The 15039-nt window shown below is 44.8% G+C and overlaps 1 long non-coding RNA gene across 1 annotated transcript; it reads right to left on the minus strand.

Annotated features, from left to right (window-relative positions):
* Nucleotides 1–644: 644 nt before the first annotated feature.
* LOC125920396 (uncharacterized) lies at nt 645–1967 on the minus strand. The gene is made up of 2 exons (XR_007457044.1): nt 1065–1967; nt 645–734 (listed from the first exon to the last, which is right to left on the minus strand). It is a non-coding gene; the product is annotated as an uncharacterized LOC125920396 (long non-coding RNA).
* Between the last annotated feature and the right edge of the window lie 13072 nt (nt 1968–15039).

A 15039-nucleotide genomic window follows, 5' to 3' on the forward strand; every position in this document is an offset into this window, starting at 1 on the left:
TCTTGTATCATGGCCATTAAGTTAATTCTGCATGAAGCCAGTCAAGATAGCCTAATATACTTTTGTAAAAGTGTGGCCTTTACAACTATTAAGGCAAGACGATTAGGGACAAACCGTCTCATTTCCTTCCTCAATTTCACAGCATTCTTTTTTTTTTTTTTAACGTTTATTTATTTTTGAGACAGAGAGAGACAGAGCATGAATGGGGGAGGGGCAGAGAGAGGGAGACACAGAATCTGAAACAGGCTCCAGGCTCTGAGCCATCAGCCCAGAGCCCTACGCGGGGCTCGAACTCACAGACCGCGAGATTGTGACCTGAGCTGAAGTCGGACGCTTAACCAACTGAGCCACCCAGACGCCCCAACACAGCATTCTTTTAAAAAGAGAAGAGATGTTAGCATGAGCGCTGGGTTGGTTGTTTTTTTTTTTTTTTTTTTTTTTTCCATTTCAGGAATGTTAAAAATATGATGGAAAAAAGCTTAATTACTTCAAGGTCTAGTATGTTTAAATGCTTTAACATCTATAAAAGCCCAATTGTATCTTTCTGTTCATTATGATTCTATCTCAGGAGAAGGGTTACATTTTTTTGGTCCCTTTTTGACAAGGAGAAGATAATTTATCAAGGAAAATGGCACCAAATGGCATGTTTTTTGAGCAAAAATATTTACTTAATTGTCCAACTTTTCTGGACTCCTTCAGGATACTATTTCTTCCTCAGGAACAGAATGAAGGCTCTGTGACACGGAAAAAACAAAAAACAGTTTCAGTCTGGGTGCGGGATACTTGTGCTTTCTTTTCCTCCAGCTCAGTTGCTCGGCTATGGCAAAAACAGAAACTCAACTGAGTAGCATTTTTGTTCTAAAAACATCTAAAATTCATCTTGAATCCGTATCTCTTCTGGGGAGAGAAACTAAATCCATTCTAACAAGTAATTAAGCAAACAAACAAAAACTCCCCTAAAACCACAGTCTCCTCTGGCACCTGTCTACGCCTGCTTCCTGCCTGCACCTCCGCCCCTGGAGCTTCTTTGGGAGCCACCTCCTTCTGCACGCGCCATCTCTCACCTGGCCCACTGTCACGGAGGGCTCACTCCGGGACACAGGGCTGAGTCACACCAAAGCTGCATGCGGGAACTGTGGGTAAGACAGCTGAGAACGAGAAGTGGTCGTCCCATGTCACGTTACAACTTTATTCCTGATTCCACTAGTCGTCCCAGCTTCCTGAGAACTCCAGATGAAATTTATTCGAGATTTCATATCCCTGGTAATTCGGGGGGGGGGGGGAGCCTAAAATTGTTCTCCAAATCTCTATTTCCCAGCACATTCTTAATTCAGGCTCAAGGCTTTATTCATTCAATTTCACTTAACAAAAAGGCATTAACTACTTCCTCTGCTCTGTGCTGTATTTCCTATAGATATTGACTTTGAATCCATGGTAAGCCCTCAGAAAGGATTTAGAGTTTGGACAATTTAGAATTTTTTTTTAAAACATTTTATTTTTAAGTAGTCTCTACACCCAACACTGAGCTGAAACCCACCATCCCGAGATCAAGAGTCATGTTCCGCTGACTGAGCCAGCCAGGTGCCCCTAAACAATTTAGAATTCTGAATCAACTTCACCATCTACAAAAAGGATCCAAAGTTAATAAATTGTCTTTTCTACTTGTACAACCAACTATCTCACTGTACTTGAGCAATTATGGCATATCCCAGAGAAGGAGATAAGGGAGAGGGACGTGGGGAATTTTTTATTTACAGAAAAAGTATCTAGGGGTATCTTTTGGCTCATTGTCTTAATTTTTTATGCTAAGTATCTGTATGAATTTTTGCAAAGGAGAACAAGATTCACGATAGAGGTAAGTCAAACCATTATACTGTACACCTTAAACTTATCCAGGGATGCATGTCAATTATATCTCAATAGAATGGAAAAAAATAAAAGAACAAAAATTACAGAAAGAAGTACTGCTGAAGGAAAGGGTATCAGCCACAGTTCTTAGACATGTCATTGTGGTACATTTAGTTTCATCTCATTTCAAGTCCTGTATATGAGCACCTGCTAGGTGCTAGGCACTGCATTAATGTCGAGAGTAAGTTCTATTTCTGCCCAATAGAGATATAATGCAAGCTACACGTGTAATTTTAAAGTTGCTATAAGCCACGTTAAAACCATTACAAGGACATAGGTGAATGTGGTCTGGTCTGACCGACCTTCAGTCTCACCCTACCATTCCCACCCTCTGCCCCAGAACTTCAGCCTCCCAGGGCCACTAAGTTCCTCCTACAAGCCCGTCTGTTCCTCCTTGGGCCTTCCACTAGTTCCTGCCTCTGCCTGGTGGCTCCTCCCATGTTGTTGCCCCGAATTCTTGTCATCCGGTAGAGTAATGCAGTGATTGCTGATAGGAGCCTGGTGTCGATGCAGCCCTGGTCACGATGAAGGAGGGAACACTACTTTCATCCAGTCATAAAGAATGGAATCCAAATGGTGGAACTTTGGACTCCATGACAACAGGCTTTCATCTGGGAATGTGTAGACTGTTTTCACCGAGGAACTTGAAGCTAACAGGGTGGGTGACACCATAAACCCATTCTACCCTCTATCCGCTAAGCCATGTACCCTGGCACAGAGCTGCCATCTTCTCGAAGGAAAGAATGATTTTTCTAACTTCTACAAAGCCACTGTATTGGCCAGTGGCAGCTCTGTGCTGCAGGTGGAGGAGGAAAGAGCCCTCACCAGCCCCTCTTAAAATGTATCTTGCAAGTGGCTCCCTACGTTGTTCTATGTAGTCTGGGATACACATATTTGTGTATTTGTGATAATTCTTACATCTCAGCTATAAGATTCACACGAGGAGAGACAGAAAAAGAACAGAAATATCAATCATTTCACTAAATCTTATTTTGGGCCCAACATGAATCATCTGCCCTCAAGACTCTGGTTCCCTGACATTCAGATGGAGTTTTCCATGACAGCAGGAGGCATGGGCTTCTGTCTCCTACTTTCTCAGAAATGAGCCTTAACTAAGAATTAGGGGAGAGCAGAGTCACATCCAGATGTAAGGGGCCTTCTGGAGAAAAGTCTGAGACCATGGGTATTGGAGATCACTATTGTGGTGGTGTAAAACCTCCTTTACAATATCACCCACACTCCAGAAATCCACACCATTCGTTTAAAAAAAAATCCTGCTCACTGAAGCTACATTAGAACATTTCTAAAGAGATCCCTTAACCTTCTCCCTTCCTTTCTTCCTCCTTCCCATATGCCAATAATCAACCATTAACAAAATGTTCTTATGCCTACTATGTGCCAGTGGTGACAAAGGAAGACACAGCCAGTTTCTGGTCACATGGAGCTTAACACAAGCTTGTTTCCAAGTTGGTTTCTCCAAACAGAACATTTTAGGTCTGAGGTGGTCTCTGGGAATTCGATGATGTTCACATCTCCAGAACCCCTGGTTCCCCCTTCATGTTCTGTGAGATTGAGATTGAGTTAGAAGTCACTGATTGTATGCTGAGGAGAAAAAAATTCCTCACCTGCACCCAAAGAAATGAAGCTGTGTCTTTCCTGTATACTCTTACCACCTGGCAAGTACATTCAGATTTTCCAAACACCAAATCAAAGACACTGACCTCCAGAGAGGACCGCAGCTCCACACTTATCAAACTTCCTCTTCTCCATGCCTCAGTTATTAAGCACACCATTTAGGTTTTCTTAACTCACTCTCTTCAAAGATTGCATGCTATCTGTTTAAATATATATGTTTCATGTTTGTTTACCATCATGTATGTGCTGAACATCTGTACTAATTTTGCAATGAGTTTCTGTAAACAACAAAAGTGATAAAACATCGTCCCTGCCATTTTTGAACTCATGGGCCAGTGGGAAGACAGAAAGTAAGGCCATGGTAAGTCCTGTAGAAAGACAGCAAACCTAGCCACTAACTTTAACTGGTGAAGCTGGGAAGGCTTCATGGAGGAACTGATTTTTGAACTGAATCTTAGAGAATGAGAGTGAATTATCCAGGTAGAGAAATAAAGGGAAGACAACTCTAGGGAGGGGGAACAGAGTGTGCAAAGTGCCAAGGAAGGTGTATTCTATAGAGAGATGGACACCGTTCCCCCAGCACAGCTCGTTTCTATCTGAAAACCTGGGAATTAAAGGGACTAGCTATCTGTACCCCTCTGCCACACCCAACATTCAATCTTAATCACAGGTGTGGGATAGCCGCTATAGACACTCCACCCAGAAAGGGGGAAAACAGGAGGCAAATAGGAGTGCAGGGTCTAAAGTAATTCTGTGGCAGGGCACATGTGGCCAGTCCTCTCATGAGAGATAAAGCCCTGGGAATTATTCTCTGTGGCTCTTGGCTCTGCCCTCTGTCACATTCTTCCTTTTCTGTAAAAGGTAGCCCATATTTGCTACTGAGTTTTCTCGGCCCTATAGAAGTTTGGAGATCCAAAGACTTTTTTTTTTTTTTTTTGGTACTTTTCTTTCTCTCTTTTAGTCCAAACTGGTGATGTTTCTGTTTTTACAATTCTCTTTAAATCTTTGGGAGCCTCCTGTGAATCTTATTGTGGTTCATGCAATTAGGGGAAGGAAAAAGGCCACATTCACAAATCTTTTCATGATAAACCATTCTGTACCTCGGGCTTCTGCTGAGGCTGCCAAGGGTCCTTAAAAGTCCTGTGTTTTTGTTTGTTTTTGGTTTTGCCCAAATAGTTTCCTTAGTTTAAATCTTTCCAAGGTCTTCACAAAGGACTTTATCACCACCATCTCAGTTTCATCTTTCCAACGTGTTATTCTGAGTATTCCCTGAATTGTATTTTTGTCTAGAAGTCATTCTTAGTTTAACGTTGCTTTTCAGCTCGAAGAGGCAGGGGATAGTCCAACAATGCAGATTCGCCTCCTTTATATTTAACTTTATTTCCCTCCTTGAGCTTATCCCTCTCCTGTCAGATTTTAATACAAGCCGCAGGAAGAAGCCAGGGAAACCTTGAATGGTGTCCGGAAATCTCCTCGGCCAGGCCACCCAGTTCTTGAGGTACCTTTTCTATTTTCCACATCACTGCAGGCAAGAGTGTGGTTAACCTCTCTGCCACTGCAAAAGAGGGATCCTTTTCTCTCTAATTTCCGGTTACCTTTGCCTCATTTTTCCTTAATCTTTGATGCTTTCTGGAAGGATATCAGGCTTCTGCTAACAGTGTTTTGGAGATCTTTTGGATTTTTACCAGTACCCTCATCAAGGTCTTTCCAGCTTCTGTCCTCCACTTTCCCAAAGCCACTCTCATAGTTTCTACTTTTTTTTTTAAATTACAGCAGTGTTTCACTCCTCTCTCACCTTCTGCGCCCCTACTTTGAGCCCCCTTGCCCATTTACACCTCCAGCCACTGCCCATCAAGCCTGCTTCTGGTCCCCTTCCATGCAGGGGAGGCAGACAGTTTTCTTCCAGAATGCCTGCCCCTTGGGGCAGTCCTGGGAAAGAATTCTCACATATCGGCCCGGAGATCAATTCCTCCGAGGAGCTTCTCTTGGGGAAGGTCTGGAAGATGAGGTGAGTGAAAGACTTTATTTGATGTCATCCTTCAAAAACCAACCAACCAAGCAACCAAACCCTTTCCAGGATACCAAATGTTTCATCTGGCGAAAAGTGTCATAATTATATGGGAAACATTTTAAATGTTCTATGGGCAAAACCCAGAAAGTGAATCTGTTTCTAACATTTTAGGAGAGAGAATGAAAAAATGTCAGATTAAATGTACATCAGGTTAATATGGGTTATGAATGCTTTACTTTTATTTTTGAAGAGCACTGGCCATGGAAGGAGTGCGTGGCCGAGTGGGAAAGACTGCTGGCCGAGGCCTCCTGCGAACATGGCTTAGTCTCTTAATTCCGCCAGCCCCAGTATTTCCATTTCTGAGGTGGAATTCTAATCACAGTTACCTTACAAGGTTGATGTCAGGAGTAGAAGACACATAATGTATGAGCAATACACATATGCATAAGCCAAGCAGAACATCTAGCAGATGTTTAGTAAACCACTCTGGACCCACCAGTGTGGAAAACCACAGAAACGACTCCTTGTCGTCTCTCTGAAGGCTGTGCTGGTCTTTCCTGAGGTGTTTAGAATCAGGAATGTAGGCTCCCGCTCCCTGGGAGGTGGGGGGTACAGGAAGGGAAGCTTCCCTCGTGCCCTTTTAGGAATTAGGTTCTCTCCCACACTATAACAAAATCTCAAATTTAGGACCATGGAATGTGAAATCTCCAGGGACCACATTAAATCTGTTCCCAACAGACTATGTCAGGGAAGAAACAAGACCAGTTTAATTTAATTTAATTTCTGCCTCAAATCCACCCTTGACCTCATCTCTCTGGGTCTGTCTCTTCTCTGGGCCCAATCTCCCTCGTCGTGCTTCCCAGGAGAACCCTTCCACACTTCCCTCCAGCAGCCCTGGGCAGTAGGATGTCACTGTGGAGCCCCCTGGGAACAGCAGGGAAGCGGAAAAAGGAGAGAATATGGAGGTGAAAATGAGATCTGAAGGAGAAGGAATGTTGGGGAATGGAGAGGAAAGTTTGAAATCGCTGGGAACATGCCTGGGGGAGGAAAGTAAGGGGGGGAGGCAGCAAAAGCAGAGACATGCAGAGGGTGTTAGACACACTTCTGGGTGTGGAGGGAGTTAATTACACTTGCTAGAATTCTGAAAGGTTTCCTCTCCTTGCCTTTCCCACACCTTCCTCTCTAGGTGATTCTACCTTTTTATTTTATTATTTTTTTAATGTTTTAAATGTTTATTTACTTCCGAGAGAGAGAGAGCATGAGCAGGGGAGGGGCAGAGGGAGAGAGAGACACAGAATCTGTAGCAGGCTCCAGGCTGTGAGCTGTCAGCACAGAGCCCGATACGGGACTCCAACCCACAAGCTGTGAGATCATGACCTGAGCTGAAGTCAGACACTTAACCGACTGAGCCACCCAGGCGCCCCTGATTCCACCTTTGTAGATAGTCTGCCTTCTTTGCTCCCTCTGGCATAGCTCAGACCAGGTGGCCTGTTGCTTCAGAGATGACAAGGCCTCCTAACCAGCTGGTCCTCACCCCACGCCCTGCCCCCCAGTCTCCTCATCTCATAACCCAGTAATTTCCCTTTCACCTGATCTTGTTCCTGACCCACCCCAAGCTTCAAGCACTTATGATGGCACCAGTCTGTCTCTGACGCTGGGAAGAGAGCAGCTTAAGGACAGAGACCTTACCTTATTAGCATCTAGAACAGCTTGCATGGTTTCTGGAAGGTAGCACAGGAAGGGTTCCATCATGGTGACTGAGTGAAAAGATGGATGGATGAATACCCACCTGGTGGAGAAGAAGAGAGAGTCTGGAGGATCCAGGGAAGGAACGAGACTTGGTGAGGAAGAAGAGTATGAAAACTCAATAAGTGTGTGGGTAAAAGGAACACATTTATTTTTGTTGGGGGTGATGAGTTCTGTTTTGGGAGACTGCCACATTCAAGCAGCACACTGAGTTCTTTCTGCTGTGACTGAAGGAAGAATAGGTATGGGAAGGGGATAGGTCCCAGACCCTATAAACAGCACCCTTCAGGATTCATCTGCCTCCCCATCCAAGGCCTCCCTCCCTGGGCCCACAGATGTGTAACTTCCTTCCCTTGATACTAACTCTGTCCCTGTCACTCCCTTCACCGCCCCCCCCCTCCGCCGCCAACCAGGGACAAGCTCCCCCAGACTTCTCTCTTGCTTCGTTGCCCCTGCTTTCTCCCTCCACTTCCACCCTGCCTTCTTCTTTCACAGGCTTGCCTCTCCTCGTCCCAGCTACCCTAGTTCATCCATTTTCTCATGTGCTAGGAGCTCCCGCTTGTCCAAACCTCCACCAAAAGCATGCTGCCTCCACTTTTCAGCTTCCTCACGCTACCAAAGACTCCCAAGTTCTGTTAAAACGATCAGAATATTTATGGACCATCATTTTTTAAAGCTTCCGAGGCACTAAATTGTACCTGCCCACGATACCACTTTGACTGAACTTTTCCAATGTTGCAAGGCAGGCCCTGTAGCTGAAGATTAATGTCTCTGCTGGTCGAGGGTCAGTTACTCCTGGGGTTTTACCAGTGTAGGCAGGGTGGAAAAGGAACAGAGAATCAGATCAAGGGACCCTGCTGCCCCTCCCAGGCTGCCTCCGATCCTCTCTCCTTTGGTGCAAATACTGTCCACAGAGCCAGAACACCACAGTTTATTTTTATCTGTTTATTTTGCAATTAACAAAGAGAAGGAGCCTCTTTTTGATGTGCTGGTTCAGGGGTTCAAAGCATCTAGCTCCCTTGACCCCTTTACCAGCCTCCGACGTCGCAGTACGGCTGCCCAACTGGGAAAGATTTATACTTATTTTTATATAATGGAAAACTCATTGCTGGACATCGAGTTACTCACTTTGATTTGTTTTCTTTGGAAGAAGCGGCCGGCGGCCGCGGCAGCGCCCCAAGCTGGGTCATTAACATGGCAGCAACAGCAACAAAGACCTTTACAGCCGCTGCCTGTAAACCGTGGATAAAGTTCAAGCATTTATTCTGTTTGAGGCCTCCCAGTGTCTATAAAAGCCCAGCACGATTATATGATCAGTGTCAAGACCCACTTTCCCCTCTTTGTGCTCCGGGATGCATTTCCTTGCCCTGTCCCTCCGCGATGCCATGCAGCTGCTCTGGCTTTAATAGCAACCCAAGGCACACACTATTGGAGTGTTCCTTGGGCTTTGTTTTAAACATGGTTTTTGCTTGTGTTAACTACCGCCTGGCTCTCTGACACCCGTGAATGGGGCTATGCGGGGCTGTCAATCAACAACAATAATAATGCCATCTGGGTTTGAATAATACTAATGAGAAGAAGAAGAAGAGGGATACTGTGTATTAACATAGCACCTTTGTCCCAGAAGCTCAGAGGGCGTTCAGGATAATAATTCATTCATGCTCTGAGCACTGCTTGGCGGTAGATATTATGATCCCACCGCGGGGGACTGAGACACAGAGAGGGCTAGTGGCTGGCCCCAAGGTCACACAGTAAGTCAGAGATGGCATAAAACTTAGCTGCTGCAAGTCTCCCAAAGCATCCACCCCGCAGGATCACACTGAACTCTAACTCTCTGTGCATCTGTTTTTAAAATCCAGACGTAAGAGGAGCCATAGGATCTTGTTGTTCCATACCTGATGGGATAGAAAAAAAGAAATGAAAAGAATGTTCTAGGATGGAGGAGAGACCTCAAAGATCCTCAGTGTTAATGGTGAGCCTATCCAAGCCAGGGGCAAAGGAAGAAAAAGAGGGTGGTGAGATGCCAGTATATCACTCCTAGAAGTATCTGGGGGTTTCTAAAGGGACAGGAGGATAGTGAAATGGGTTAAAGCAGAATGGATAAAGAAAAAGGGGAGTCCCCCTGGAGGTGGGAAAACGAGCTAATCACGGAACCAGAAAGCTCATGGAAGCCCAAATATGGAGCTGCAGCCATCCAGAAAGACTCCTGCTGAAGACATCATGAATTTCCGTTTAGTCTAAAGTCCCATCCTGCACTTTGCTGGAACCCTAGCTCTCCCTTCTCAACCCTTTTGGTCCACAGAAGTGTTCAACCTGATTGTTGCTTCAAATCAGTAGGATCTCCCCTAACTTCCCTGTGCCTCAGTTTCCACCTCTGTAAAACCAGTTAATAACATTATCTCATTGAGTTACTTAGCACGTTGCAGTAACTTCTGAATTGATTTCCCCAACTTCAACCCCTCCCTGGTATCTACCGTTGGGTTGCTGTGAGGGTTGCATAAGCTACCTATATAAAATGCTAGTGGCACCTCATACAGGTTAGCTATTATTATCACAAGTAGTAATAGGACTGTTACTGTTGCCATCATCATCATCATCATCCTCTGGTTTGCTGGCCACCTACTCCTAGACATATAAGGAATAAAACAAGCACCGTGAAGGAAGAGTTCAGTCGTATAAAGACATAAAATTAAGCCACCCGAGCTCATCCCCTTTTCTATGCTTGTGTTGCTTTTAGGAACTGCCCCCTACAGACTAGCACTGTGTTATTCTCACTTGCTGCATGTGTCAATTCTGTCTCCTCCAATAGACTCAAAACAAATGCACAGTAGACATCCAGATGGCCAACAGACACATGAAAAGATGCTCAACATCACTGAGCATCAGAGACACGCAAATCAAAACCACAATGAGATATCACCTCACACCAGTCAGAATGGCTAGCACCAAAAAGGCAAGAAATGACAAGTGTCGGCGAAGGTGTGGAGAAAAGGGAACCCTTGTGCCCTGTTGGTGGGAATGCAAATTGGATCAGCTACTATGGAAAACAGTATGGATGGTCCTCCAAAAACTAAAAATAGAAATCCGATGATTTCCACTCCTGGGTATTTACCCAAAGGAAATGAAAATACTAGCTTGGAAAGATACATGCACCTGTATGTTCATGGCAGCATTATTTAAAACAGTCAAATATGGAGCACCTGAGTGGCTCAGTCGGTTGAGCGTCAAACTTTGGCTTTGGTCATGATCTTGTGGTTTGTGAGTTCAAGCCCCATATCAGATTTGCTGTTGTCAGGGCAGAGCCCACTTTGGACCATCTGCCCCCCTCTCTCTACCCCTTCCCTGTTTGCACTCTCTCTCAAAAATAAATAAACATTTTAAGAAATAAATAAAATAGTAAAAATATAAAAGCAAACTAAATGCCCATCAAAAGATGAATGGGTAGAGAAGGCATGGTATGTATATATACAATAAATATTACTCAGTCACAAAAAAGATTAAGATCTTGCCATTTGTGACAACATGGATGGATCTCGAGGGTATTATGCTAAGCGAAATAAGTCAGAGAAGGACAAATACCATACGATTTCACTTACATGTGGATTTTTTTTAAGTACAAAGAAACAAACAATAAAACAGAAACAGACCCATAAATACAGACAACTTGTGGTTGCCAGAGGACAGAGTGGTGGGGCGATGGGCAAAACGAGTGAAAAGAAGTGGGAAGTACAGGCTTCCAGTTATGGAGTAAATAAGTCATGGGAGAAAAGGGGGGGGGATAGAAAAAATGAACAAACGCCCATTGACACATCTAATTCTGCTTCATTTCCCTCTGCACCCAGCACTCCACTTGACAAGCAACTTTTGAATATATATGTTACCTTTCCATGATTTCTAGAACATCTGCCATGTGCCAGCCTCTGAGCTGAGGGACTCTGAGATATACTAGGGAGGGCTCTTGCCTCAGAAGATACATATACTTCCTTGGGAGAAGAGATAAGCCATATGGCAATAATTTGCAAATCTTGGCATGCCTCAGAATCACTTGGAGGCATTGTTAAAACAGGCTACAGCTAAAATGACTTAGCCCATCAAAATTTTACTTTTATTCTTTTTCAATGGAACTATTACATTTGTAACAAGAGAAATAACATGGTCAAAGCGCTGTCTGAGGAAATCAACCTTGCAATACTGTGGAGGGTAGTTAAGACCAGGGAGAGATTGAAGTTGGGGAAATCAATTTGGAAGAAGGTGTAACATGCCAGGAAAGAAAGGAAATGCTGAGCTCAATAATTAATTGACTTTTTGGTTTTGAAGTTTTCCTAAACCTCTCTCATCCAAGGATTACACCCCCGGTTCCCTCTCTCTCGCAGAGAGCCTCTAAATACTTGAGCTGACACCTTCTGCCCTATAAGTTTGTTATTTATGGTATCGTCTGTCCTTTGTCTTTGTCCCTGACCCAGTTTAGAGACACTCTATCACTGGGACTGAATCTGAGGCACTCTCCAGTTTCCAAGGCAAGCATTCTTTGGCAATAAACAAACAGATTTGCAATTCCTCCCCAGACCTTCAAGGCAGAAAGCCCCGCTTTCCCATCTCTGCAGGCTGGAGGTAAACCTCCCTCTTCACCAGCCCTCACCTTGTGTAAGGATTTTCACCTTGAATTTGATATTTTGGCTCATGCCTTCCCCTTTTCTATAGACTTGGAGCTTCTAGAGGACATAGCTCACATCTGCCCCCATGTTTCAGTCTCTTTTTGTGTAGTGCCCGACACAGTGTAGGGGCTTGTGAAATCTTTATTGAAAAAAAAAAAAAGGAAACATTTTATGAAAAGCAACTACCATTTTTCATGTACTCAAATATGTGATGCCACATCACACATAGATATCTTTGTGAAAACATCTGGTTTACAGGGTTTCTCTTTCAGACAGAATTGATTATATCTATACAAGAAGGCAATATTTGTAAGGTCTGCTTTCAAGAATAAGAAATCACCTCATTAGGGGCATCTGGGTGGCTTAGTTGGTTAAGTATCCGACTTTGGCTCAGGCCCTGATCTCACGGTTTGTGGGTTCGAGCCCCACATTGGCTCTGTACTCTGTACAGCCTGCTTGGGATTATCTCCCTTTCTCTTTCTGCCTCTCCTTCACTTGTGCTCTCATCTCTCTCTCTCTCTCAAAATAAATAAATAAACTTAAAAAAAATAAAAAAAATCACCTCATTAAACAGTAGTCTTTGGGGGTGCCTGGGTGACTCAGACAGTTAAGTGTCAGACTTCAACTCAGGTCATGGTCTCATGGTTTGTGAGTTCAAGCCCCACATCAGGCTCTGTGCTGACAGCTCAGAGCCTGGAGCCTGCTTCGGATTCTGTGTCTCCCTCTCTCTCTGCCTTTCCCCCGCTCACACACACACACACACACTCTCTCTCTCTCTAAAATAAATGAACATTAAACAAAAAAACAGTAGTCTTCAAAAAAAAAACAGTAGTCTTCTTTCCTTTCTTCTCTCCACCTCTCCATCCTCCCTTCCTTCCCTCACTCCTTTTTTCCAGTAGGTACATGGTGACTAATGTAAGACACTTACATGAACACTGTGGGAGATTGGTCCCTGCCCTTAAGAAGTTTGAAATCCAATGAAAGATATACAACCATGCATACTTTTTTTTTTTTACAAATTGAATTTATCTTTGATCAAAATAAGGTAGGGACCAACATAGTGCAATCATGTGGAGGAACAAGAGGAGGGATCATGACTTAGCGGTATAGAAGGGGCAAAATGTGAGTCAGCTGTGGGTGTGGGGGGGTGGGGGTAGGCTGCATTTTCAGCAGCTCAGAAGGGAGGGACGGACGGGCTTTGCCGGCTGGCAGTGCAGCACTATGGCTGTGATGAGCTCAGGGAACAGTGAACTTCCCAGGGAAGGGAGAGCCACCTGTGGGGAGTGAGAACAGGCCAATGGTGCAGCAGCTGAACGACAGAGGGAGGTAGTGATGGATCTAAATAAGCCACAGTGAGGATTTTGGATTCTACTCATAGACAAGGACAGTCCCTGAAGTGTTTGGAACAGCGACAGGTACCCCAAATCTAGTTTTGACAGAATTGTCCTGGCCCAGATGGTCAGCCAGCATTTGCCCTGTGGCTTGAACCTACTGGGACTTTGTCTGCACTTTTCCCCCATGGCTGCAGGAGAAAAGCGAACCCTTGCCAGAGATGATGGACACTTCGCTCAGTGGCCGAGTGCCTGGGGATTTATCTGGCTTAGGAGTGGATTTATTTGTCCTTGGAGCGTTTTCCTTGAGGAAGGTTTGGTCCCTAAAAGCCCTTTCTTGCTTCCCTCTCCTCAACCTGGGGACTGCTTTTATGTTCAGCTTGAGACTGAGCTTTTAACTGCTACAGTCTCTCAAGTGGATTGACCACCACAATGGGCAGGGCCCCAGAACGTCTGACCCTTCTCTGGCAGGCCAGCCTGGCCCATTCCTCACCATGTCATGAATTTTCCTGGAGGGAAACAGCGGATGCCACATGGTCATGGCTTGAAAAGATTCCATGCTGTCTGCACAAACAGAGACTGGAGCCTCTGGGAATAGCCTTGCTCTCACCTCACTCCCAGAAAGCTGTGAATCGGTGCTCTGACTTTCACACACTGATGTACTGTGGGACTGAGGTGTGTGTGTGTGGGGGGGGGGGTGCCTCAAGAAAAATAAATCTCTCCATCTCCTCTCTGATTGGACATGCTTGTCTCTGAGGACCTTTCCTCTCCAGACAGCCTTGAGCAGTACAGACAAGAAGATTCCTGGGAGTGGCCTGATCTAACTGCAGGCACCCAGGCATAGCCCGTGTGGTCTGAGAACAGAGTGAACTCCCTGCAGCCCCACAACCCCCTCCTCTCTACACACATGATAAACCATTTGCCATGCACTTACGCCTTTCCGCATTCCGGCTCCTCTACCCAGAATGCCATTTCTTTCCTGCTGTCTTGGAGGAGCTCCTATTCATTGTTCAATGCTTAGCTTTAAAGGCACTTATGCTATGAAGACTTTCCCAGCTCTCAGATGGGGAGATACTGGTTTCCTCCTTTGCTGTATTCTTTGGATGTGCGTCAGTGATAGCGCTGATGAGACTGAATTATGGTTGTTTATTTAGATATCATTACCCCAACTCAACTATGAGCTCCCTAAGGGAGGAATAATGAGGGCATCAAGGGACAGTGGTACAGATTGTGCACTGCTCAACCCTCTGGGGTGCCATTCACATTGTAGTCTGAATATATTCTGTACAATCCTAAGCAGAAGCTTTGGGAATTGTTATATCTTTTTTTTTTTTTTAACATTTATTTATTTTTGAAACAGAGAGAGACAGAGCATGAACGGGGGAGGGTCAGAGAGAGAGGGAGACACAGAATCTGAAACAGGCTCCAGGCTCTGAGCAGTCAGCACAGAGCCCGACGCGGGGCTCGAACTTACATACCGTGAGATCTGACCTGAGCCGAAGTCGGACGCTTAACCGACTGAGCCACCCAGGCGCCCCTGTTATATCTTATTTTTAACAGGGACTGACACACAATAAAAGTTCATTTATCTAACCTCAAGTAAGGCCACTACTCAGATGTTTGTTCCTCTAGCTCTGGTCCCATAAAAGAGAAGAGAAACACTAGCTAGCCCAAAAGCCTTGCAGTGAGAAAATGTCCAGCTCTCCTCAGAGGTGGTATATTGGTTCTAGATCTAAGAGGGGCCCCAAGGACT

Source organism: Panthera uncia, chromosome B4, assembly GCF_023721935.1.
Source record: "Panthera uncia isolate 11264 chromosome B4, Puncia_PCG_1.0, whole genome shotgun sequence".
Classification (NCBI taxonomy): domain Eukaryota; kingdom Metazoa; phylum Chordata; class Mammalia; order Carnivora; family Felidae; genus Panthera; species Panthera uncia.